Source organism: Bufo bufo, chromosome 5 (genome assembly GCF_905171765.1).
Source record: "Bufo bufo chromosome 5, aBufBuf1.1, whole genome shotgun sequence".
NCBI classification, from domain to species: domain Eukaryota; kingdom Metazoa; phylum Chordata; class Amphibia; order Anura; family Bufonidae; genus Bufo; species Bufo bufo.
The window spans coordinates 341,436,737-341,463,701 of NC_053393.1; positions in this window are offsets into that span (position 1 = coordinate 341,436,737).

A 26,965-nucleotide genomic window follows, 5' to 3' on the forward strand; every position below is an offset into this window, starting at 1 on the left:
TCTACTCTAGGGGTGCATCAGGGGGGCTTCAAATGGGACATGGTGTCAAAAAAACCAGTCCAGCAAAATATGCCTTCCAAAAACCATATGGTGTTCCTTTCCTTCTGCGCCCTGCCGTGTGCCCGTACAGCTGTTTACGACCACATATGGGGTGTTTCTGTAAACTACAGAATTAGGGCCATAAATAATGAGTTTTGTTTGGCTGTTAACCCTTGCTTTGTAACTGGAAAAAAAATATTAAAATGGAAAATCTGCCAAAAAAGTGAAATTTTGAAATTGTATCTCTATTTTCCATTAAATCTTGTGCAACACCTAAAGGGTTAACAAAGTTTGTAAAATCAGTTTTGAATACCTTGAGGGGTGTAGTTTCTTAGATGGGGTCACTTTTATGGAGTTTATAATCTAGGGGTGCATCAGGGGGCTTCAAATGGGACATGGTGCCAAAAAAACAGTCCAGCAAAATCAGCCCTCCAAAAACCAAACGGCGCACCTTTCACTCTACGCCCCGCTGTGTGCCCGTACAGTAGTTTACGGCCACATATGGGGTGTTTCTGTAAACAGCAGAGTCAGGGCAATAAAGATACAGTCTTGTTTGGCTGTTAACCCTTGCTTTGTTAGTGGAAAAAATGGGTTAAAATGGAAAATTAGGCAAAAAAATGAAATTCTCAAATTTCATCGCCATTTGCCAATAACTCTTGTGCAACACCTAAAGGGTTAACGACGTATGTAAAATCAGTTTTGAATACCTTGAGGGGTGTAGTTTCTTAGATGGGGTCACTTTTAGGGAGTTTCTCCTCTAGGGGTGCATCAGGGGGCTTCAAATGGGACATGGTGTAAATAAACCAGTCCATAAAAATCAGCCTTCCAAAAACCAAACGGCGCACCTTTCACTCTACGCCCCGCTGTGTGGCCGTACAGTAGTTTACGGCCACATATTGGGTGTTTCTGTAAATGGCAGAGTCAGGGCAATAAAGATACAGTCTTGTTTGGCTGTTAACCCTTGGTTTGTTAGTGGAAAAAATGGGTTAAAATGAAAAATTAGACAAAAAAATGAAATTCTCAAATTTCCTCCCTATTTGCCAATAACTCTTGTGCAACACCTAAAGGGTTAACAACGTATGCAAAATCAGTTTTGAATACCTTGAGGGGTGTAGTTTCTTAGATGGGGTCATTTTTGGGTGGTTTCTATAATGTAAGCCTTGCAAAGTGACTTGAGACCTGAACTGGTCCCTAGAAATTGAGTTTTTGTAAATTTCGGAAAAATTTCAAGATTTGCTTCTAAACTTCTAAGCCTTATAACATCCCCAAAAAATAAAATATCATTCCCAAAACAATTCAAACATGAAGTAGACATATGGGGAATGTAAAGTCATCACAATTTTTGGGGGTATTACTATGTATTACAGAAGTAGAGAAACTGAAACTTTGAAATTTGCAAATTTTTTTCAAATTTTTGTTAAATTAGGTATTTTTTGGTGCAAAAAAAATTTTTTTTTTGACTCCATTTTACCAGTGTCATGAAGTACAATATGTGACGAAAAAACAATCTCAGAACGGCCTGGATAAGTCAAACCGTTTTAAAGTTATCAGCACTTAAAGGGACTCTGGTCAGATTTTCAAAAAATGGCCTGGTCCTAAGGTGTAAAAAGGCTGTGTCCTTAAGGGGTTAAAGAGACAGCGCACCTTAAATCAAAATGTCTGAAAAGGACCTTGTACAGTTCCCCATGGATGAAACAAAGCAAATGCAACCTGATACTGATCATTATGAAGAGCTGGAGGTAGAACCCACACTTCCAGCAGACCAAGTCACGCGACCAAGGCGCTCTCTCAAACCAACTATAAAGATCACGGAAAATTATCACACCAGGAAAGATGAGCTATGTGACAACCTGGAAGAGCTATGGGAACGAGTTTCCTCCCTCATATCAGGACTTAAGTCCTCCTCAGGCGATGCCACCAGCTTACAAGTTGCCGTTGGGCGGCTGAACGCAGCCCATGAAAGATACAAGAGAATGTCCACAAGGTATATAACCTTTCTAAAAGACTCTAATATTGAAGAAGCCCTGTCAGAATTGTGCAAGGCAGAATCAATAGACAGACAAAGAGACGCCATGGTGCTGGATGCTAAAGATAAAGTGGAACTCCGCATCTCTCATTTGCAAGAAACTAGATCACACAGATCGCATTCATCCAAACATTCCTCGCGGTCCTACAGATCATCATGCTCTAGAAGCTCCGCCCTGAGCGACAGATTACTAGAGGCCCGCATAAATGCAGAGCAATCCAAAGTGAGGCGTTCCTTCACCGAAAAAGAAGTCCTTGCGAGGGCAGAAGCACAGGCGGTGGCCAAGAGGGCAGAAGCGGAAGCCAAGAGGGCAGAAGCGGAGGCAGAAGCCAAGAGGGCAGAAGCGGAGGCAGAAGCCAAGAGGGCAGAAGCGGAGGCAGAAGCCAAGAGGGCAGAAGCAGATGCCAAGAGGGCAGAAGCAGAGGCTCGAATAAAGATCCTTTAATCAAAGAGGGAAGAGGAAATCGCATTAGCAAAAGTAAGACTACTGGAGCAAGCATTGAGCCAAGGCCTCGATTCAGTCTGCTTACCACCAGAGGAGATAGACGATCCAGCTGATCGCACCAACGACTACGTACTGAAACAGTTATCTGTACCACCCCCAGTGTGCAGTACTGTCCAAGCCAACAACACTGAAACCTCCAAGTCAGCTCTACCTGCAGTGCCAGCGATACCCAAAGCACCCGAGCAATCCAATAACAGTCGCCCAGACGCGCCCTCTCAAGGGCAGTTATTACAGCAAGATGGCTACCAGTTGTCTCCTGGCCTACCTCCACAGCTCAAGCAGCAGTCATCAGAATCTACAGAGGCTAGACCACAGCTCAACCCTGCAGCAACATTATTCTACCCGGAAACATCTCACCCTTTCACGCCACGCAGCCTATACGCCCCAGGGGCATCTCAAGTTGTCATGGCAACAAGCAGTGAGAAATCAGATATGTCTGAGTTTGCCAGGTTTATGGTGAGCAGAGAGCTAATTAACACCAGTCTCTCAAAATTTGATGACCGTGCGGAGAGCTACAGAGCCTGGAAGGCAACCTTCAAAGCCACCATCGCCAACCTCAACCTAACTGCAGAGCAGGAGCTCGACCTCTTGATCAACTGGCTGGGCCCAGGCTCCACAAATCGCATCAAGAGCCTTAGAACTGTCTATGTGGGACAAGCAAAAGCAGGTCTCGCTGCAGCCTGGCAGAGACTCGAACGCACCTTTGGCAGTGCAGAAGCAATAGAGAAGGCACTATTCAGGAGACTGCAGAACGTCCCCAAGATCAGTCTCAAGGATGTCCGCAAGCTTCAGGATTTAAGTGATTTGCTCATGGAACTGGAGCTCGCCAAAAGAGACCCTCGTCTGTCTGGGCTGTGCTACCTGGATACAGCCCATGGGGTGAACCCAATTGTCGTGAAGCTACCATACAGCCTGCAAGAGAAGTGGGCGGCATCAGTCTCAAGGTACAAAAGAGTGCATGACGTCACTTTTCCCCCATTTATTCATTTCTGTAGATTCATCGATGAACAGTCCCAGATGAGGAATGACCCCAGCCTTGACTTCCTGGAGTTCAATACTACAGCTTCAGTGACACCATCATCAAGGTATGAAAGTATTGTGCATAAACACAGAGACTTTAAGAACACTGTGAATGTTAGAAAGACTAACCTACCATCATCTGTAGTACCCACTGGTAGACAGTACACTACTAGTGTTGAGCGAACAGTTCGAGCATAGTTCGGGTCCGTACCGAATTTTGGGGTGTTCGTGACACGGACCCGAACCCGAACTTTTTCGTAAAAGTTCGGGTTCGGGTTCGTCGTTCGGCATGTATTTTGGCGCATTTTGAAAGGCTGCAAAGCAGCCAATCAACATGCATCATACTACTTGCCCTAAGATGCCATCGCAGCCATGCCTACTATTGGCAAGGCTGTGATTGGCCAAGTGCAGCATGTGACTCAGCCTCTTTATAAGCTTGTGCGCACGTCGGGACGTGCTCACTCCCGATGTGAATAGAACAGGGATAGACGCAGCTGATGCTAGGGCGAGAATAGGCAGGGATAATTGAATAACTGGAAGCAAATTTCTCTCCTCCACCTGTGATTCATCTGAACAACTGCAGCTGAGCTGCTTTTTTGATAGGGATTGGCTATTTTTAGAGTGGCCAGAGTGATTTTTCCATCCACATGTACCTGGGCTGACCGCCGGCCGCCATTTTGCGACTTGTAGTGCTGCAGCAGAAGCTGCCACAGTGTGCATTCCAAAGCTCCAAACAAGTCAGACATCTACACCTGGGATTCAGACCAATAGCGATTTAGCAGCACAGTCCAAGGCTATTTTTTTTAAAGGTTGTGCAGACCATTTTGTGGCACATGTTACTGGGCTGATAGGCGGCGGCCATCTTGGGACTAGTGCTGCAGCACAATCTCTCCCAACGTCCATCAATCACTTGTAATAGTGGTCTGTGCCATAGAAATCCTACATCAGGGACTTGGGTGTGCTTGTGTCACCCCTACTAATACCAGTCCACCTGTAATCCATACAGTGAAAAGCCATAAAGTATTCCAGTGAGGGAATTTTTTTTTTATTTAAAAAAGGCCAAGTTAGTTTATCTGGCGTTCAATATACTAGATACAGTTAGGCCTGCGTTTCATACATCTGGAATTAGCAAACTAATGTGCTGGGGTTGGGAAAACATATATGTACCCATACTAGAATCTGTCAAAGAAAGCGGTACTCACATATAACAGTCATTCCATCTGTAATCCATACAGTCAAAAGACTGAAAGTATTCCAGTGAGGGAATTTTTTTTATTTAAAAAAGGCCAAGTTAGTTTATCTGGCGTTCAATATACTAGATACAGTTAGGCCTGCGTTTCATACATCTGGAATTAGCAAACTAATGTGCTGGGGTTGGGAAAACATATATGTACCCATACTAGAATCTGTCAAAGAAAGCGGTACTCACATATAACAGTCATTCCATCTGTAATCCATACAGTCAAAAGACTGAAAGTATTCCAGTGAGGGAATTTTTTTTTTATTTAAAAAAGGCCAAGTTAGTTTATCTGGCGTTCAATATACTAGATACAGTTAGGCCTGCGTTTCATACATCTGGAATTAGCAAACTAATGTGCTGGGGTTGGGAAAACATATATGTACTGATGGCGTATAAGTAACTCCATTTTGTCTTATTCAGCCACGTGTATTACGATTGCATCAGGCCAGTGCACTATTCTAAGATTTCCATTTGTGTCTTTCTCCCTCTGTAGTATTGAGACCAGATTAGAAAATGCATACATACATTTGTTTAACCAGCCTTACTTCACAAGGTCATTCTCATGTTTATACCTGAATGATTAACTGTCGCTACTTTGAAACATCTATTTCTGTAAGTGCAGAGCTCATGTGTATTCAGGCCATACGATAAGACTAATGCTAACATATGATTGGATGTAATGGGAGGCCAATCCTCCCCTATATTAAGTGTTGGCACGCAGTGAATAAACCAGAATGGATCAGAGAAAGACACGTGTTTTTGGTCTCCATCTAATTCATTCTCTCGGTACCGAATAGGGCTTAATTCAAGCTGATCACCGAAATCTTGTGGGACACATTTAGGCAAAGGGCCTAATTTAGCCTTACAGCTTTGGCGGCTCGTCCGTGATCGAGAGGGCCATCTTTAGGTACAAGAGACATCAATTGTCTTCTTCGGACCTGGAGGCACTGACCAAAATCTCGACTTAAAGTAAGTTGAACCATCTATTTATGATTTCGGTGGATTGCGGTGTCTGGGGTGTCTGGGGCACACGCAAAAGTTGATTGTAAGAGGCTCCGGGAGTCCATATCGTGAGATATAAAAAGTGCACTATGAATATGAATAATCTGTTCCGGGAACAGAAGGTACAAGCTTGGATTAACTCCTATATATATATATATATAGTATAAGTATTTTAGAAGTAATAAGATTATCTGTTTGTGTGAGATACTGACCGGGTGGTAAGTGTACGGTCGCATCCCACTGTTATTATCAAATTGATGTATTTTGGGTTAAACTACTGTTAATGTGTAAAATTGTTTGTGTTGTGGAGGACTGCAAGACGCCCCAGTTTTTCGGCTAAGAGTAATCTGTTGACCCGGAAAATTTGAACGCAAGTGGCGGTCCGAAACAACAATAGTCGATAGGGGTCCAAAGAGTATAGAGAGACATTAAGATACGAATCAGCTGATCAGTTGACAGGTCTTGTCGGCGCTATTTCAGTGCAGTACAGCCAGTCCTGACAGTGATTGTCTCACTTACTCTTTGAACTATAAATACTAACATGGGAGGACAAGGGTCTAAAACTAAATTCCCTAAACCAGAACCAGGAGAAACTTGCAAAGTCTATGTAGCCCGTGTTAGTCCAACAAACTATTACCTGATCAACCCGTGGGTAGACAATCTAGCAGGCTGGACTGAGGTAATGGATGCTGCAGATCCATTCCCCAGGGACGGTGATAATAGTCCTTTGACCATATCCATATGATAAATACTATGTCTAGGTGATAAAACAGCCTGGCCGCATTTCAATGCCGATCCTTCCTGGGACATGGAGTACATGTCCAGGGGTGCGGAACAATGGCTGGAAATAGCCCCCCACTGGTATGATGCAGGTAATAGCAAGAAGAATAAGAATCTAAAAAGTCCCAAAAATGATAGGTCTCTACATGAAATAGAACAGGAGGTAGGCACAAAGAAGAGAAGTCAGAAATCCCCTCCACCTTATAATAAATCCACCCCCACGGCACCTCTGTACCCAGTTCTGACTCAGATTGAGGAAGATGCTGTAACAGCGGTTATACCATTAGAACTAGAAGAAAAATACCGACCCCCCATGCCAACATTTGGAAACATAGCAGAGCGCAGTCTAAATACTGGCACACCACATACTAGTTATACTACACGCAGTACAAGTAGAATGAAAGATGAAACAGAACAGGGTGAATCAAAGGAAGGAGTCCAAGTAATCGCTCCCTTTCTGACAGTAGGACAACACTTAGTAAAAAAGCCCATAGAAATAGAGGATCTCAACAAAATTATAAAGTATTGTCCCAAACCTTCCATAGCCCCACTAGGGACTATTACATACCTAAAAAAGGCCTGTAGAGGGCGCAACTACACACAGGAAGATTTAAGGCTTATCCTGGATGGTATTATAGGAACACACACAACCTGGAATTGGGACAAGGTTAGCTCCATATCTACTATTACACAACGCAGTGATGCTCTAGATTATGTATGTAATACAGAAGTGGGTCAGAAAAGGATATGGGCGGAGATTGAGGAACATATGAATGAGGTATTCAAACAAAAATCTTCATTGCCCGTAGAAGTAGCCTGCAAACAGAAATCTGTTGAAACGGTCACCGAATTCTGGAAAAGATTCATTGATTGCTGGAAGACTGAGGCGGGGCTACCTGTGCGTGACAATGACAGTTTGATTATCTCCACATTTGTAAACAATCTATCAGATAAATTGATCCTAACTGTGAAACAAAATGTGTCCTCTTGGACTTCAGATACAACTGATGAGTTTGAGAAACATCTCTTTGAAAAAGAAGCAGCAGGATGCTTTGAGATAAGGAAAGCAACATCCCCCACACACGCATATACTAGCAGAGGCAGGGGGAGGAGGGGTGGGAATAATAGCAGACCCTACAATGGAAGACATGACTCATTGCCAAATAATTGTTGTTATAACTGTGGAAAAGAAGGACATTGGGCACGTCAATGCCGCGCACCAAAAAAGGGTAAGGGGAAAGGTCAAGATTACAACACACAGAAACCTGACACTCAGTCACAAAACAACCAACCAAGTCAGATAAACCACAGACAAGGTCCACAGAGTCAGCCCAGATTCCCATTAGATTGGCATCAGCAAAACTCATACTGAGGATGCCCTGAGGGACAAAGCCCCGCTTTCACGCAGGTCACCACACATTGGAAGGACACACCAGTAATTCTACTTAGAGTAGGAGGAAGAAAAGTGGGATTTTTAATAGATAGTGGAGCTACTTCTAGTGTGTTAAACAACTCAATGTACAAAGGGCCTTTAAGGAAGTGTGCGCCCTCTATGGGAATAAATGGGGTACTGACGAGGACATACAGAACAGATTCCTTACCAGTAGAAACCATTGATAGGGAATACATTACAGATCATGCTTTTAGCATCATACCTGAATGTCCTGTGAGCCTTCTGGGAAGAGACTTATTCATTAAGTTAGAATTGCAAATCACTGTTGAGAACAATGGCATCAGTGTATACTCTGATGCTTTGCCCATAATAACCCCCACACCTCTGATCTTTACAAACTTACAAGATCACTCAGAATTAGAGGATATAGACCCATCATTATGGGCAAAGGGGGACTAGGACACAGGATTCATTGACTGCACACCATACAAAGCAACCATCAAAGAGGGCAGTACACCTGTATATCAGAAACAATACCCGCTGTCAAAAGAGAAACTTGATGGACTTAGGCCAATGATAAAGGAATTCCTACAAAAGGGAATCCTGGAAGAGGTGATTTCACCCTACAGCACGCCCGTGAATCCAGTGACAAAGGCAGATGGTACTACCCGCTTTGTGCAGGATTTAAGGGCAATAAATAATATCATTGTGCCTATTGCTCCTATTGTCCCAGATGTCACCTCACTTCTTTCTGCAATTCCTGCAGACGCTGTCTATTTCAGTGTGATAGATCTGAAAAATGCTTTCTTTTCTATCCCAGTTGATAAGGCAACCAGACTACTTTTTGCTTTTTCCTTTGATGGACGACAACTGACCTGGTGCAGAATGCCTCAGGGATTTGCTGATTCACCTGTAGTGTACAGCATAGTCCTCCAAGCCACGTTAAAACTATGGTACCCCCCCCAAGGCTCTGTGTTGCTGCAATATGTTGATGATTTGTTACTGTGTAGCATGTCAGCGGAGGCCAGCATTCAGGATGGTTTATCACTGTTAAAATGGTTGTCAGGATGTGGTCACAAAGTGGCACTTAAGAAAATGCAATGGTGTAAAATGCAGGTTGAATACTTGGGCTTTGTCCTCACAAAGGGTGAAAGGAGAATCAGCGCAGAAAGAGTCCAGTCTATTGCGGGTTTGGTCGCCCCGCACACCAGGAAAGAAATGTTATCTTTCCTTGGTATGATAAATTACTGTAGACAATGGATTCCTGATTGTTCTTACTACGACAATGTTTTGAGGCAAGCCACTCTGGATGGAAATCCAGATCTGATTAAATGGTCTTCTGAAATGTACAATGCATTTGATTGTCTGAAATGTTCACTCATGTCGAGTCCAGGGCTGGGCCTCCCTGACTATAATATGCCCTTCCACATGTTTGCACGCCAAAATTGTAAAACCATGGCGGGGGTACTGACACAAGAACACGGAGGCAAGTTGCGTCCTTGTGCGTTTTTCTCAAAGGTTATGCCCACCTCTGTCCAGGGGATGCCGGCATGTCTGCGTTCCCTTGCAGCCTGTGCAATGATGGTAGAATTAGCAACTACTTTCACCCTGGGACATTTAACCTTCTTGCACACTACACATGATGTTGTAGGTTTACTCAGAGGTGTACATACACAACACATGTCAGCGCAAAGATTATCTGGATATGAGATCCTGTTGCTCAGTAACCCTTCACTCCAGATTAAATATGCATCCAACATTACAGGACCAGCACCTATTTTGAATGCATTACTAGGGCTGAAAGGAACAGAAGATGCCCTTCCTGACACACATGATTGCTTACAGGTGCTCAATCACGAGACGTCACCTAGGGCTGACTTATCAACTGTTCCCATACCTGATGCACCAGAAGTTTTTGTTGATGGATCATGCTCTCGCCCCACTGATACTATATTCTGTGCAGCATATGCTATTGTTATGCTGCCAGATATAGTCTTGGAAGCAAATCCAATTCCCATCCAGTCTGCACAGGCAGCTGAACTCATTGCACTCACAAGGGCTTGCATACTACACACCAATAAACCTGTCACTATTTACACAGACAGCAGATATGCTCATGGTGTAGTATGGGATCATGGGATGATTTGGCAGAGGAGAGGATTCACTGCAGCAGACGGTAAGAGAATCTCACATGCACAGCTAGTCACAGACCTCTTGGCTGCAATCAGATTGCCTTCAGATTTAGCTATAGTACATTGCAGGGCACACACAAATGGAAAAGACAGAATTTCAAGAGGTAATGCATTTGCAGATAGTGTAGCTAAAGACACAGCCAAGAGTAATCCAAATAGAATGAATCATGACAATTGGGAAATGGCAGTCTTACACCCACCCTCACCTGATTTGACACACATGCTAACAGACCTACAAAGGTATGCCACTGAAACAGAGGAGAAGGATTGGTGCTATCCAATCTTGCAGAAAAATCCAAAGTCTGGATTGATCTGCAAGGAGGGGAAGCCTTGCATACCTCAGCATAGTGCATCCATCTTCATTGCACACTTTCACGGTGTAGGACACAACAGCATACAAACCACCCACATGTTGCTGAGCCAAAGTTTTTACATTACTGATAGCAAACAGCTAGTCACAGACTACATACACAGATGTATTACGTGCTTAAGAAACAACCCTAACAACCCACTGAAAATACCTCACCAACACCTTGACTACCCCACTACACCATTCACCCACTTGCAGGTGGATTATACGCATATACCTAAAACAAAAGGGAAACAAGAGTATGCATTTGTAATAGTGGACATGTTCTCAAGGTGGCCAGAAGTCTTCCCTACAAAGGCAGAAGATGCTAAAACTACAGCCAAAATTCTGACTCAGCAAATAATCCCAAGGTGGGGCTGTCCTCTGGTTATTGAATCAGACCAGGGGCCGGCCTTCACCTCAAAACTTAACAAGGAGGTAGCTAGACTGTTACAGGTGGAATGGAAATATCATATTCCGTATCACCCACAAAGCTCAGGCATTGTGGAAAGAATGAACAGGACAGTTAAAGACAAACTCAGGAAGGCCACTGCTGGTACATTTGAAAAATGGAAGCAAATCCTACCCATAATACTTGCAGAAATTAGAATGACGCCTAATAAGAAGTTAGGGATTTCACCATTTGAAATTCTGATGGGTAGGCCTTTCCCCACACCATGGGCAAGACGCCCCCTGGTAATGCAGGAAGGGGACTTGGACCTGATCAGAGAGGAGTATGTTACTAATCTGATCAAAGTCCTCAGTAAAACTGAAGAAAAAGTTGCTTGTAAGTCTCCTTCTCTTTCACAGGAACCAACCCATCCATTCCGGGTAGGCGACCAGGTGATGATCAAGATCTTAAAGAAGGGAAAGGAACCAGGAAGCTTCACCTACGGACCACCCACCGAGGTAGTCGCGATCACCAGAACAGCAGTCCTCACTGAACAGTCACCCACGTGGATCCACGCCACAAGGATTAAGTTGGTGAAGAAAAGAGAGGTACTAACGGGGGCAGACAGCCCTGACCTCCAACGAGGCCCAGAGGTACTAACGGGGGCAGACAGCCTTGACCTCGAAGAAGATACAGAAGGGGTACTAACGGAGGCAGACAGCCTTGACCCTCAACGAGATGACGCAGTTGGGAAATTCCTCGAGATGGCTGAGATGCAGTGCCTTAATAATTGCAATTTTGTGTCTCCTACTTACTGTCCCATGGCTGTGGGACAGACAGATATACCTGAAAACAGAATGCAGAGGGGAAGACAATCTGTGGAAGACAAAGGAGAACTTATGGCTGTACCTGGCCAAAACTCTGAACTTAACTGACTTTTGTCTCCGAACCACTTTATCGGCATCTAACATTTTGGAGACATGTCTGGTAGCAGTCCCCACCCCAGTAGCTGTATGGACGGGGCTCCTACGTTCCCAATGGAATGACACTGATTTGGAGGATCATGATGTTAAATATGGATATGTAAATCCTTATCATGCTTGTTATGACTGTCCTACATATGAGACTCTGCAGAGTAATATGATAGAAATAATTACAGGTCTTGTCACAGCAGCAGAAATATGTTATAACTTCACCTGTGATGAGACACTACTGCCTCCCTGCATACAAGCAAAAATGCAGAATAAGACTAAGCCAAATATTTGTGATAGAGATATAGATAGTTGTAAAAAGATAGTATCAGGAAAAAATATGCAATGTAGTATTACTAAAACAGTACCATCCCTAGACAAACATGTACCTCTACCAGCAGGATGGGTATTGGCCTGTGGAAATACTAGTCACACATACATACCGGCCAATATTACAAAGGGACCCTGTACAATAGCTAGGCTGACATTAGCAATGATACCACTATTCCCAGCAATGCAGACACGACACACGAGAGACACTTCCCTACAGCTACCAGAAAATTGTGATTATAATGTGAATCTCCTCTCTAGATCAGAATATATGAGTTTAGGGATGTCTTTGGTAGGAGTACCAGGGTTGGCCGTATATAACCACAGGACAATATCAAAACTTGCCTGTTTTATGGTAAAACAGATAAATGTCACTAGTGCAATTCTGCAAGATATGCTTCTGGATATACAATCGTATAAAAAGGCTATCTTGCAGAATAGGGCAACTATTGACTATTTATTGCTCCAACATGGTGTAGGATGCTCAGCGTTCGCAGGGATGTGTTGTTTCAATTTATCAGATCACTCCCGTGGTATAAAAGATAAAATAGGCCAACTAGAAGACATGATTAAACATATAAAACAAGATGTTGACCAAGGATGGTGGGACTGGCTTTTTGGCTGGATACCTGACTTTGGTCAAATAAGATATGTTGTAGGAGTGGCATTTGCCGTGATCGCTGCAATAGTGGGTCTCTGCTGTTGTCTACAGTGTGTGCCCTCCCTTCTGGCCGTATGTAAAAATGTGTCCGAAAGAGGGGTACACTCAACATTCCTCTATACTCCGGTAAAGGTAGAAGAGGCAAACACAACCCCAACAAAGCCTGAGGATTATACTCCTGAAGGGTATATGGAATACCTAAAGGCTTACAAGCAAACAAAGGAAGAGCAGAGAAAGAACCATATAGTTTAAGATAAATATAAGGTTCTAAAGAGAGGATTGATGGCGTATAAGTAACTCCATTTTGTCTTATTCAGCCACGTGTATTACGATTGCATCAGGCCAGTGCACTATTCTAAGATTTCCATTTGTGTCTTTCTCCCTCTGTAGTATTGAGACCAGATTAGAAAATGCATACATATATTTGTTTAACCAGCCTTACTTCACAAGGTCATTCTCATGTTTATACCTGAATGATTAACTGTCGCTACTATGAAACATCTATTTCTGTAAGTGCAGAGCTCATGTGTATTCAGGCCATACGATAAGACTAATGCTAACATATGATTGGATGTAATGGGAGGCCAATCCTCCCCTATATTAAGTGTTGGCACGCAGTGAATAAACCAGAATGGATCAGAGAAAGACACGTGTTTTTGGTCTCCATCTAATTCATTCTCTCGGTACCGAATAGGGCTTAATTCAAGCTGATCACCGAAATCTTGTGGGACACATTTAGGCAAAGGGCCTAATTTAGCCTTACATGTACCCATACTAGAATCTGTCAAAGAAAGCGGTACTCACATATAACAGTCATTCCATCTGTAATCCATACAGTCAAAAGACTGAAAGTATTCCAGTGAGGGAATTTTTTTTATTTAAAAAAGGCTAAGTTAGTTTATCTGGCGTTCAATATACTAGATACAGTTAGGCCTGCGTTTCATACATCTGGAATTAGCAAACTAATGTGCTGGGGTTGGGAAAACATATATGTACCCATACTAGAATCTGTCAAAGAAAGCGGTACTCACATATAACAGTCATTCCATCTGTAATCCATACAGTCAAAAGACTGAAAGTATTCCAGTGAGGGAATTTTTTTTATTTAAAAAAGGCCAAGTTAGTTTATCTGGCGTTCAATATACTAGATACAGTTAGGCCTGCGTTTCATACATCTGGAATTAGCAAACTAATGTGCTGGGGTTGGGAAAACATATATGTACCCATACTAGAATCTGTCAAAGAAAGCGGTACTCACATATAACAGTCATTCCATCTGTAATCCATACAGTCAAAAGACTGAAAGTATTCCAGTGAGGGAATTTTTTTTTTATTTAAAAAAGGCCAAGTTAGTTTATCTGGCGTTCAATATACTAGATACAGTTAGGCCTGCGTTTCATACATCTGGAATTAGCAAACTAATGTGCTGGGGTTGGGAAAACATATATGTACCCATACTAGAATCTGTCAAAGAAAGCGGTACTCACATATAACAGTCATTCCATCTGTAATCCATACAGTCAAAAGACTGAAAGTATTCCAGTGAGGGAATTTTTTTTATTTAAAAAAGGCCAAGTTAGTTTATCTGGCGTTCAATATACTAGATACAGTTAGGCCTGCGTTTCATACATCTGGAATTAGCAAACTAATGTGCTGGGGTTGGGAAAACATATATGTACCCATACTAGAATCTGTCAAAGAAAGCGGTACTCACATATAACAGTCATTCCATCTGTAATCCATACAGTCAAAAGACTGAAAGTATTCCAGTGAGGGAATTTTTTTTATTTAAAAAAGGCCAAGTTAGTTTATCTGGCGTTCAATATACTAGATACAGTTAGGCCTGCGTTTCATACATCTGGAATTAGCAAACTAATGTGCTGGGGTTGGGAAAACATATATGTACCCATACTAGAATCTGTCAAAAAAAGCGGTACTCACATATAACAGTCATTCCATCTGTAATCCATACAGTCAAAAGACTGAAAGTATTCCAGTGAGGGAATTTTTTTTTTATTTAAAAAAGGCCAAGTTAGTTTATCTGGCGTTCAATATACTAGATACAGTTAGGCCTGCGTTTCATACATCTGGAATTAGCAAACTAATGTGCTGGGGTTGGGAAAACATATATGTACCCATACTAGAATCTGTCAAAGAAAGCGGTACTCACATATAACAGTCATTCCATCAGTAATCCATTCAGTCAAAAGACTGAAAGTATTCCAGTGAGGGAATTTTTTTTATTTAAAAAAGGCCAAGTTAGTTTATCTGGCGTTCAATATACTAGATACAGTTAGGCCTGCGTTTCATACATCTGGAATTAGCAAACTAATGTGCTGGGGTTGGGAAAACATATATGTACCCATACTAGAATCTGTCAAAGAAAGCGGTACTCACATATAACAGTCATTCCATCTGTAATCCATACAGTCAAAAGACTGAAAGTATTCCAGTGAGGGGATTTTTTTTATTTAAAAAAGGCCAAGTTAGTTTATCTGGCGTTCAATATACTAGATACAGTTAGGCCTGCGTTTCATACATCTGGAATTAGCAAACTAATGTGCTGGGGTTGGGAAAACATATATGTACCCATACTAGAATCTGTCAAAGAAAGCGGTACTCACATATAACAGTCATTCCATCTGTAATCCATACAGTCAAAAGACTGAAAGTATTCCAGTGAGGGAATTTTTTTTTTATTTAAAAAAGGCCAAGTTAGTTTATCTGGCGTTCAATATACTAGATACAGTTAGGCCTGCGTTTCATACATCTGGAATTAGCAAACTAATGTGCTGGGGTTGGGAAAACATATATGTACCCATACTAGAATCTGTCAAAGAAAGCGGTACTCACATATAACAGTCATTCCATCTGTAATCCATACAGTCAAAAGACTGAAAGTATTCCAGTGAGGGGATTTTGCTTATAAAAAATAATATATTTCATTGTGGTGCGAGTTGAATCGCAACAATGAAGAAAAATACTATTAAGGGACGAGGACGCGGTCGTGGTGGTGTCCGTGGAGCCTCTGTTGCTGGTAGAGGACGTGGCCGTTCGGCCCCAGGCGCACACAATAGGGAACGAACTCCCTCAACTAGCCGGCAGAATGTACCGCAATATCTCGTGGGGCCCAATGACGCTCTTAGGATGGTAAGGCCTGAGCAGGTACAGGCATTAATCGATTGGGTGGCCGACAGTGCTTCCAGCACGTTCACCACATGGTCTTCCACCCAGTCTTCTGCGGAAAGCGCACAGGTGGCACCTGAAAACCAAGCCCATCAGTCTGTCACATCACCCCCAAGCATATCAGGGAAACGGTCTGAGCCACAAGTTATGCAGCAGTCTCTTCTTCTGTTTGAAGACTCTGCTTCCAGGGTTTCCCAGGGGCGTCCACCTAGCCCTTCCCCAGTGGAGGAAGACATACCATGCACTGACGCACAACCACTTATGTCTCCAGATGAAGAGGACATGGGAATACCACCACAGCAGAGTCACCGACTCTCTGATGATGACTAAACACAGGTGCCCACTGCCGCGTCTTTTTGCAGTGTGCAGACTGAACAGGAGGAGGTCAGGGAGGGAGACTGGGTGGAAGACGATGCAGAGGACGATGAGGTCTTAGACCCCACATGGACTGAAGGTCGTGGCGATGACTTTCACAGTTCAGAGGAAGAGGTAGTGGTGAGACCGAGACAACAGCGAAGCCAAAGAGGGAGCAGGGGGCCAAAGCAGACGAGCCGCCGCCCCCAGAGTTCGCCTGCTACTGGACATCGCCAACAGGGACCCAGCCCCACAAAGGCAGCTTCAAAGAGTTCCCTGGCATGGCACTTCTTTAAACAATGTCCTACCGACAAGACCCGAGTGACTTGCACGCTCTGCCATCAGAGCCTGAGGCGAGGCATTAACGTTCTGAACCTCAGCACAACCTGCATGACCAGGCATCTACATGCAAAGCATGAACTGCAGTGGGGTACACACCTTAAAAACCAGGCACTCGCTGAGGCTCCCCCTGCTCCCTCTACCGCTGCTGCCTCGGCTTCCGCCTCGAGAGGAATGTTGCCACCTGCCGAGCAGCAAACAGAGGATGTGCCACCGCCACCACCACCACCGCCACCGTCAACTAGCGTCTCCACTATATCACACAGCAGCGTTCAGCTCTCAATATCTCAAACCTTAGAGAGGAAGCGCAAATTCCCCCCGAGTCACCCTCGAGCCCTTGGCCTGAACGCCAGCATTTCTAAACTGCTGGCCTTTGAAATGCTGTCATTCCGGCTGGTGGACACAGACAGCTTCAAACAGCTGATGGCCATAGCTGTCCCGCAGTATGTGGTTCCCAGCCGCCACTACTTCTCCAAGACAGCCGTGCCTTCCCTGCACATGCAAGTGTCCGATAAAATCAAGTGTGCACTGCGCAACGCCATTTGTGGCAAGGTCCACCTAACCACAGATACGTGGACCAGTAAGCACGGCCAGGGACGCTATATCTCACTAACTGCACACTGGATGAATGTAGTGGCGGCTGGGCCCCCGGCGGACAGTTCCTTGGCGCACGTCCTTCCGCCCCCTAGGATCGCAGGGCATCATTCTCTGCCTCCTGTAGCCTCCTCCTCCTACTCGGCTTCCTCCTCCACTGCTTCCACCAGCTCATCCGGTCAGCCACACACCTTCACCACCAACTTCAGCACAGCCCGGGGTAAACGTCAGCAGGCCATTCTGAAACTCATATGTTTGGGGGACAGGCCCCACACCGCACAGGAGTTGTGGCGGGGTATTGAACAACAGACCGACGAGTGGTTTCTGCCGGTGGGCCTCAAGCCAGGCCTGGTGGTATGCGATAATGGGCGAAATCTCGTTACAGCTCTGGGACTAGCCGGTTTGACGCACATCCCTTGCCTGGCGCATGTGCTGAACTTGGTAGTGCAGAGGTTCATTCACCACTACCCCAACATGTCAGAGCTGCTGCATAAAGTGCGGGCCGTCTGTGCGCGCTTCCGCCGTTCACATCCTGCCGCTGCTCGCCTGTCTGCGCTACAGCGGAACTTCGGCCTTCCCGCTCACCGCCTCATATGCGACGTGCCCACCCGGTGGAACTCCACCTTGCACATGCTGGAGAGACTGTGCGAGCAGCAGCAGGCCATAGTGGAGTTTCAGCTGCAGCACGCTCGCGTCAGTCGTACTGCCGAACAGCACCACTTCACCACCAATGATTGGGCCTCCATGCGAGACCTGTGTGCCCTGCTGCGCTGTTTCGAGTACTCCACCAACATGGCCAGTGGCGATGACACTGTTATCAGCGTTACAATACCACTTCTATGTCTCCTTGAGAAAACACTTAGGGCAATGATGTTAGAGGAGGTGGCCCAGGTGGAGGAGGAGGAGGAGGATGAGGGCTCGTTTCTAACACTTTCGGGCCAGTCTGTTCGAAGTGGCTCAGAGGGAGGTTTGTTTAAGCAGCAGAGGACAGGTTCACAAGTCGCCAGCCAAGGCACTGTACTGGAGGACGAGGAGGAGGAGGAGGTGGAGGGGGACGAGGATGACGCAAGTTCACAGCGGGGTGGCAGCCCAGGCCCATCACTGGTGCGTGGCTGGGGGGATACGGTGGACGATGACGATACGCCTCCCACAGAGGACAGCTTGTCCTTACCCATGGGTAGCCTGGCCCACATGAGCGAATATATGCTCCAATGCCTGCGCAACGACAGCAGAGTTGCCCACGTTTTAACGTGTGCAGACTACTGGGTGGCCACCCTGCTGGATCCCCGGTATAAAGACAATGTCCCCACTTTAATTCCTGAACTGGAGCGCGACCGTAAGATGCGCGAGTACAGGCGCACGCTGATAGAGGCGCTCTTGAGAGCATTCCCACATGTCACAGGGAACAGGTGGAAGGTGAAGGCAGAGGAGTGGCAAGAGGTCGCCAACGCAGCTGTGTCACGGCCAGCTCATCTGAGGGCAGGGTTAGCATGGCAGAAATGTGGAAAAGTTTTGTCTCCACGCCACAGCTATCTGCACCGACACCTGATACGGAACGTGTTAGCAGGAGGCAGCATTTCACTAACATGGTTGAACAGTATGTCTGCACACCCCTCCACATCCTGACGGATGGTTCGGCCCCATTCAACTACTGGGTTTCGAAATTGTCCACGTGGCCAGAGTTAGCATGTTATGCCTTGGAGGTGCTTTCCTGCCCGGCGGCCAGCGTTTTATCTGAACGCGTATTCAGCACGGCAGGGGGCGTCATTACTGACAAGCGCAGCCGCCTGTCCACAGCCAACGTGGACAAGCTGACCTTCATAAAGATGAACCAGGCATGGATCCCACAGGACCTGTCCCTCCCTTGTGCAGAGTAGTCCTTATTAACTGCCTAAAACATGTCTTGTTGTGCTACGGGCCACTTCTTTATTTGATACAAATTTTATGAAACCCACAGTTGAATGAAACTCTTCTCTGTCTGGGCGCCGGGGCCTAACCAGATGAAAGTGGCCGGTTAAACTAACGGGTGACATGAAGCCATAACCTCTGCCATGCTACCTCTGTCTTCTGTCTGGGTGCTGAGGCCTAAGTCAAATAAAGCGGTCTTCTGCTGTGCTGGGGGATATGAAGCTAATCTCTGACCTCTCTCCTCTGTCTGGGTCCAAAGGCCTAAATCACTGAAAGAGGCCTTCTCCTGTGGTGTGTGATATGATGCCAGAATATGTGCTGTGGGGCCTCTCTCCTCTTCCTGGGTGCAGGGGTCAAATAAACTAAATTGTGGCCTACTCCTGTGGTGGTTGATATGATGCCTGATTCTCTGATGTGGAACCTCTCTCCTCTGTTTGGGTGAAGGGGTCAAAGTAACTAAATGGTGGCTTCTCCTGTGGTGGCTGATATGATGCCAGAATATGTGCTGTGGTGCCTCTCTCCTCTTCCTGGGTGCAGGGGTCAAAGTAACTCAATGGTGGCTTCTCCTGTGGTGGCTGATATGATGCCAGAATATGTGCTGTGGTGCCTCTCTCCTCTGTCTGGGTCCAAAGGCCTAAATCGCTGAAAGAGGCCTTCTCCTGTGGTGTGTGATATGATGCCTGAATATGTGCTGTGGTGCCTCTCTCCTCTTCCTGGGTGCGGTAACTCAATGGTGGCTTCTCCTGTGGTGGCTGATATGATGCCAGAATATGTGCTGTGGTGCCTCTCTCCTCTTCCTGGGTGCGGGGGTCAAAGTAACTCAATGGTGGCTTCTCCTGTGGTGGCTGATATGATGCCAGAATATGTGCTGTGGGGCCTCTCTCCTCTTCCTGGGTGCAGGGGTCAAAGTAACTCAATGGTGGCTTCTCCTGTGGTGGTTAGTATGATGCCAGAATATGTGCTGTGGGGCCTCTCTCCTCTTCCTGGGTGCAGGGGTCAAAGTAACTCAATGGTGGCTTCTCCTGTGGTGGCTGATATGATGCCAGAATATGTGCTGTGGTGCCTCTCTCCTCTTCCTGGGTGCGGGGGTCAAAGTAACTCAATGGTGGCTTCTCCTGTGGTGGCTGATATGATGCCAGAATATGTGCTGTGGGGCCTCTCTCCTCTTCCTGGGTGCAGGGGTCAAAGTAACTCAATGGTGGCTTCTCCTGTGGTGGTTAGTATGATGCCAGAATATGTGCTGTGGGGCCTCTCTCCTCTTCCTGGGTGCAGGGGTCAAAGTAACTCAATGGTGGCTTCTCCTGTGGTGGCTGATATGATGCCAGAATATGTGCTGTGGTGCCTCTCTCCTCTTCCTGGGTGCGGGGGTCAAAGTAACTCAATGGTGGCTTCTCCTGTGGTGGCTGATATGATGCCAGAATATGTGCTGTGGGGCCTCTCTCCTCTTCCTGGGTGCAGGGGTCAAAGTAACTCAATGGTGGCTTCTCCTGTGCTGATTGATATAAAGCTGATGGTTGTGCCATCTGACATGGTTGCCAGGGTCTGATTCAATGGGGGCCTACTCCTGTGGTGGGTGATCTAAATGCCTGATTCTCTGCTGTGAAACCTCTCTCCTTCGTCTGGGTGTAGGGGTCAAAGTCTTTCAAAGTCGCCTTCTCCTGTGCTGATTGATATGAAGCTGATGGTTGTGCCATCTGACATGGTTGCCGGGGTCCCATTAAATTGTGGCCTACTCCTGTGGTGGTTGATATGATGCCTGATTCTCTGATGTGGAACCTCTCTCCTCTGTTTGGGTGAAGGGGTCAAAGTAACTAAATGGTGGCTTCTCCTGTGGTGGCTGATATGATGCCAGAATATGTGCTGTGGGGCCTCTCTCCTCTTCCTGGGTGCAGGGGTCAAAGTAACTCAATGGTGGCTTCTCCTGTGGTGGCTGATATGATGCCAGAATATGTGCTGTGGTGCCTCTCTCCTCTTCCTGGGTGCGGGGGTCAAAGTAACTCAATGGTGGCTTCTCCTGTGGTGGCTGATATGATGCCAGAATATGTGCTGTGGTGCCTCTCTCCTCTTCCTGGGTGCGGGGGTCAAAGTAACTCAATGGTGGCTTCTCCTGTGGTGGCTGATATGATGCCAGAATATGTGCTGTGGTGCCTCTCTCCTCTTCCTGGGTGCAGGGGTCAAAGTAACTAAATGGTGGCTTCTCCTGTGGTGGTTGATATGATGCCTGATTCTCTGCTGTGAAACCTCTCTCCTCCATCTGGGTGTAGGGGTCAAAGTCTTTCAAAGTCGCCTTCTCCTGTGCTGATTGATATAAAGCTGATGGTTGTGCCATCTGACATGGTTGCCAGGGTCTGATTCAATGGGGGCCTACTCCTGTGGTGGGTGATCTAAATGCCTGATTCTCTGCTGTGAAACCTCTCTCCTCCGTCTGGGTGTAGGGGTCAAAGTCTTTCAAAGTCGCCTTCTCCTGTGCTGATTGATATGAAGCTGATGGTTGTGCCATCTGACATGGTTGCCGGGGTCCCATTAAATTGTGGCCTACTCCTGTGGTGGTTGATATGATGCCTGATTCTCTGATGTGGAACCTCTCTCCTCTGTTTGGGTGAAGGGGTCAAAGTAACTAAATGGTGGCTTCTCCTGTGGTGGCTGATATGATGCCAGAATATGTGCTGTGGGGCCTCTCTCCTCTTCCTGGGTGCAGGGGTCAAAGTAACTCAATGGTGGCTTCTCCTGTGGTGGCTGATATGATGCCAGAATATGTGCTGTGGTGCCTCTCTCCTCTTCCTGGGTGCGGGGGTCAAAGTAACTCAATGGTGGCTTCTCCTGTGGTGGCTGATATGATGCCAGAATATGTGCTGTGGTGCCTCTCTCCTCTTCCTGGGTGCGGGGGTCAAAGTAACTCAATGGTGGCTTCTCCTGTGGTGGCTGATATGATGCCAGAATATGTGCTGTGGTGCCTCTCTCCTCTTCCTGGGTGCAGAGGTCAAAGTAACTAAATGGTGGCTTCTCCTGTGGTGGTTGATATGATGCCTGATTCTCTGCTGTGAAACCTCTCTCCTCCATCTGGGTGTAGGGGTCAAAGTCTTTCAAAGTCGCCTTCTCCTGTGCTGATTGATATAAAGCTGATGGTTGTGCCATCTGACATGGTTGCCAGGGTCTGATTCAATGGGGGCCTACTCCTGTGGTGGGTGATCTAAATGCCTGATTCTCTGCTGTGAAACCTCTCTCCTCCGTCTGGGTGTAGGGGTCAAAGTCTTTCAAAGTCGCCTTCTCCTGTGCTGATTGATATGAAGCTGATGGTTGTGCCATCTGACATGGTTGCCGGGGTCCCATTAAATTGGGGCCTACTCCTGTGGTGGGTGATCTAAATGCCTGATTCTCTGCTTTGAAACCTCTCTCCTCCGTCCGGGTGTAGGGGTCAAAGTCTGTCAAAGTCGCCTTCTCCTGTGCTGATTGATATAAAGCTTATGCTTGTGCCATCTGACATGGTTGCCGGAGTCTGATTCAATGGTGGCCTACTCCTGTGGTGGGTGATCTAAATGCCTGATTCTCTGCTGTGTAACCTCTCTCCTCCGTCTGGGTGTAGGGGTCAAAGTAACTAAATGGTGGCCTACTCCTGTGGTGGGTGATATGATGCCTGGTTCTCTGCTGTGGGACCTCTCTCCTTTGTCTGGGTGCTGTGGTCAAAATAATAGTAAGTGACTTTCTCCATTAGTGGTTGACTTGAAGCCTGATTCTGTGCTATGGGACCTCACTCCAATTAATATTGTTTAATTTTTATTTATTTTATGTTAACTCATCATTTCCCTATCTACATTTGTTTGCAGGGGATTTAACTACATTTTGCTGCCTTTTGCAGCCCTCTAGCCCTTTCCGGGTGTGTTTTACAGCCTTTTTAGTGCCCAAAAGTTCGGGTCCCCATTGACTTCTATGGGGTTCGGGTTCGGGATGAAGTTCGGGTCGAGTTCGGATCCCGAACCCGAACATTTTTCGAAAGTTCGGCCGAACTCGTCGAACCCGAACATCCAGGTGTTCGCTCAACTCTATACACTACCTCATCAGGAGACAAGGCCTTCAATCGTGAATGTCCCATTCATAAAAAACCACACTCACTGAACAAATGCAGAGGATTTAGATCCAAAACCATACAGGAGCGCAAGAAAGTCCTCACCGAGCTTGGGGTATGTTTCAAGTGCTGCGCTTCATTGGAGCACATGGATAAGGACTGTAAATCCATTATCAAATGTGAGGAGTGTCATAGTGAAAGACATGCCTCAGCTATGCACCCAACTCAACTCACAAGGGATTCACCGGCTGCTGTCACCACCAGTCCTGCTCAAAGTCATGGCGGGGAGCCCCAGAACCACGCTAACACAGCCACTGCTGTTTCCTGCTCATGCTTGGACGTATGTGGGGAGGGCCAGAGTGAGAAATGTTGTGCCCGCATATGCCTAATCAAGGTCTACCCGGAGGGGCTACCAGAAAAGGCAGTAAAAATGTATGCCATCATTGACGACCAAAGCAACCGTTCCCTAGCAGGACCTAAATTCTTTGAAGCCTTTGGAATAAAGTGACCATCAGAACCCTACATCTTAAACACCTGCTCGGGTCGCATAGAGACTAGCGGCAGGAGGGCACAAGGATTCATCGCTTGTTCCGTCAGTGGAAATACGGAAATACCTCTACCGACGCTGATCGAATGCGATCAAATACCCAACCATAGGGATGAAATTCCTACCCCGGAAGCTGCATTTCACCATCCACACCTAAGGCACCTAGCCAACGTTATCCCACCTATGGACAACAACGCCGAGATTCTACTCCTGCTTGGCAGAGACAATCTAAGGGTACACAAGGTGCGTCAACAGTGTAATGGTCCCGACTATGCACCATACGCCCAGAGACTGGACTTGGGATGGGTAGTCATAGGAAATGTATGTTTGGATCAGCCAAAAATCCACTCATTCAAAACGTACGTGCGTGGAGATGGACGCACAACTTGCATTAAGCCTTGCCCTCATCACTATGAGGTGAAAGAGAAGCCTCCAGACCTCATACAACCACCTGACGACATTCCTCCCTACTTTGCTGACAACTTGGGAAGATTAGTCTTTCACACAAGCAAGGACGATGATAAAGTAGCTTTGTCAGTAGAGGACAGAGAATTTATCAAGATAATGGACAATGAGTTCCTTAAAGACGAAACCAATCACTGGGTTTCTCCATTACCCTTCCGAGCTACCAGGGTGAGACTCCCGAACAATAGGGAACAAGCTCTGTCTAGATTTAACTCTCTTCAGCGTACCATGAACAGTAAGCCTGAGATGAGAGAACACATCGTTGCCTTTATCGACAAAATATTCCGCAACAACCATGCAGAACCAGCTCCATCCTTAGGGAAGAACGACGAGTGCTGGTACTTGCCTTTATTTGGAATGTATCACCCACGGAAACCTAATCAAATTAGGGTTGTTTTCGACTCAAGTGCCAAACATCAAGGTGTATTGCTTAATGATGTCCTTCTCACAGGTCCTAATCTGACGAATAACCTAGTTGGAGTGCTGATGAGGTTCAGAAAAGAGCTCGTTGCCATCACCGCCGACATTGAACAGATGTTCCACTGTTTCGTAGTCAGAGAGGACCACCGGAATTTCCTCAGGTTTCTGTGGTACAAGAATAATGACACCAAGAGATGGCAGAATATCGAATGAGGGTACACGTATTTGGAAACAGCCCTTAACCTGCCGTGGCAACTTACGGCCTTCGGCGAACTGCATTAGAGGGAGAATCTAAGTGCGGTAAAGATGCCAGAGACTTTGTAGAAAAGGACTTCTACGTAGACGATGGACTCAAATCACTACCTACTGAAGAAGCGGCTATCGATCTGCTCAAAAGGACTCAAAGTATGTTGTACCAAGCTAAACTTAGACTACACAAAATTGCTTCAAACAGCCTGGCCGTTATGAGGGCCTTCGAATCAGGCGATCATGCACCAGGATTCAATGACATTAACTTGGGACTGGACAGTCCACCTGTGCAGAGGAGCTTGGGCCTCAGATGGGATCTCTCGGCTGACTCCTTCGGTTTTCAGATAAGTTGTGCAGACAAGCCATTCACAAAACGAGGCGTCCTATCAGTGGTAAACAGCCTATTTGATCCGCTGGGATTTGTAGCGCCCATCACCATACAAGGTAAATCTCTACTGAGACAGTTTTCCGAAACAGTCAAGGATTGGGATACCCCACTTCCCTCCAAGAAAGAGCAAAAATGGGAAGCCTGGAAGCGATCTTTGTGTGCCTTGGATGAGATCCACATCCCGAGATGCTATATTAAAACTTCACTTTCCTCTAGCATAAAGAAAGAACTCCACGTGTTCTCAGACGCTTCCACGGAGGCCATCGCAGCGGTTGCCTATCTGAAGGTGACAGAACCCAACAACCAAAACCACGTTGGATTCGTCTTTGGTAAGGCTAAGTTAGCCCCCAAGCCCGATCATACTATTCCCAGACTGGAACTTTGTGGGACTGTGTTGGCAGTGGAGATCGCGGATTTCATACAACAAGAACTGGGTGTCGACATAGCTGAAGTCCAGTATTACACCGACAGTAAGGTCGTTTTAGGTTACATCCACAATCGGACCAAGCGATTCTATGTGTACGTTAGTAACCGCATAGAGAGAATCAGGAGGTCCTCCAAACCTGAGCAATGGCACTATGTACCATCCGAACTTAATCCAGCAGATCACGCCACTAGGCCTATGTCTATAGGCTCCTTTACTAACTCTACTTGGCTTACAGGTCCAGAGTTTCTGCTTGGAGAGGCAGACGAATGTGTACAGGAAGTTTTCAACATCCAGGATCCGGATAATGATCCAGAAATCCGCGCTGAAGTTAGTGCATTAGTCACTGAAACAAAGCAAAACGCCAGCTTCGGTTGTCAGTGCTTTGAACGTTTCTCCAGTTGGATGAGACCCATCGAGAACGTCCCTGATGGGTGAACAGGACTGTATCTAGCTTCGCAGATCTTCTTCATTCCAAGTTGGAAAACAGGACTATCTATGTTTGCATTCTAACATGTTTTCTTCTACAGGTTGTTTATATTTTATGGACATTCGTCATAGTGACATCCCCTAAGTGAATTTCAGACGGGGAGTGTGCTGTTCCTTTCATATTGAATTTCTGCACTGTATTATTTCTTGTTTTACCTATGTTGTTTAAGTCTATTGTTCTCTGCTGCCATCTGCTGGCCGGAATTTGTATGCTGCACGCCTCGTTCGTTGTCTATAAAGTTTTATCTCTGGGCGTGGTTTTAGCAGCCTTGGGCCTGGTCACTTCCTGTAGCCTTTTTCAGTGCTGCATTCCTTTGTGACTGGAGACACACACCTTGGCTTGTGAAGGCATCAGTTTTTGACCAGCAGTAGCCTCAGCAGTAGCCTCAGCAGTAGCCTCAGGAAAGACATCCGCATGACAGCATCTACTGCGTTCCTGTATTGCATCACCGTATGACACTGCTCTGGATCAAATAAACCCACGTTTGATTGCATCCTCATGTCTACGTCTGGGTCCATCTAACCTGAGCTCCTGCCGGTCTGGTCTGCTCCACTGCTTGGATACGAAGGTAGGACAGTCACAAAGTCATTATCAGATACACCTTCATTCGCCTTCATGTGGGGACAGAACAATTATAGA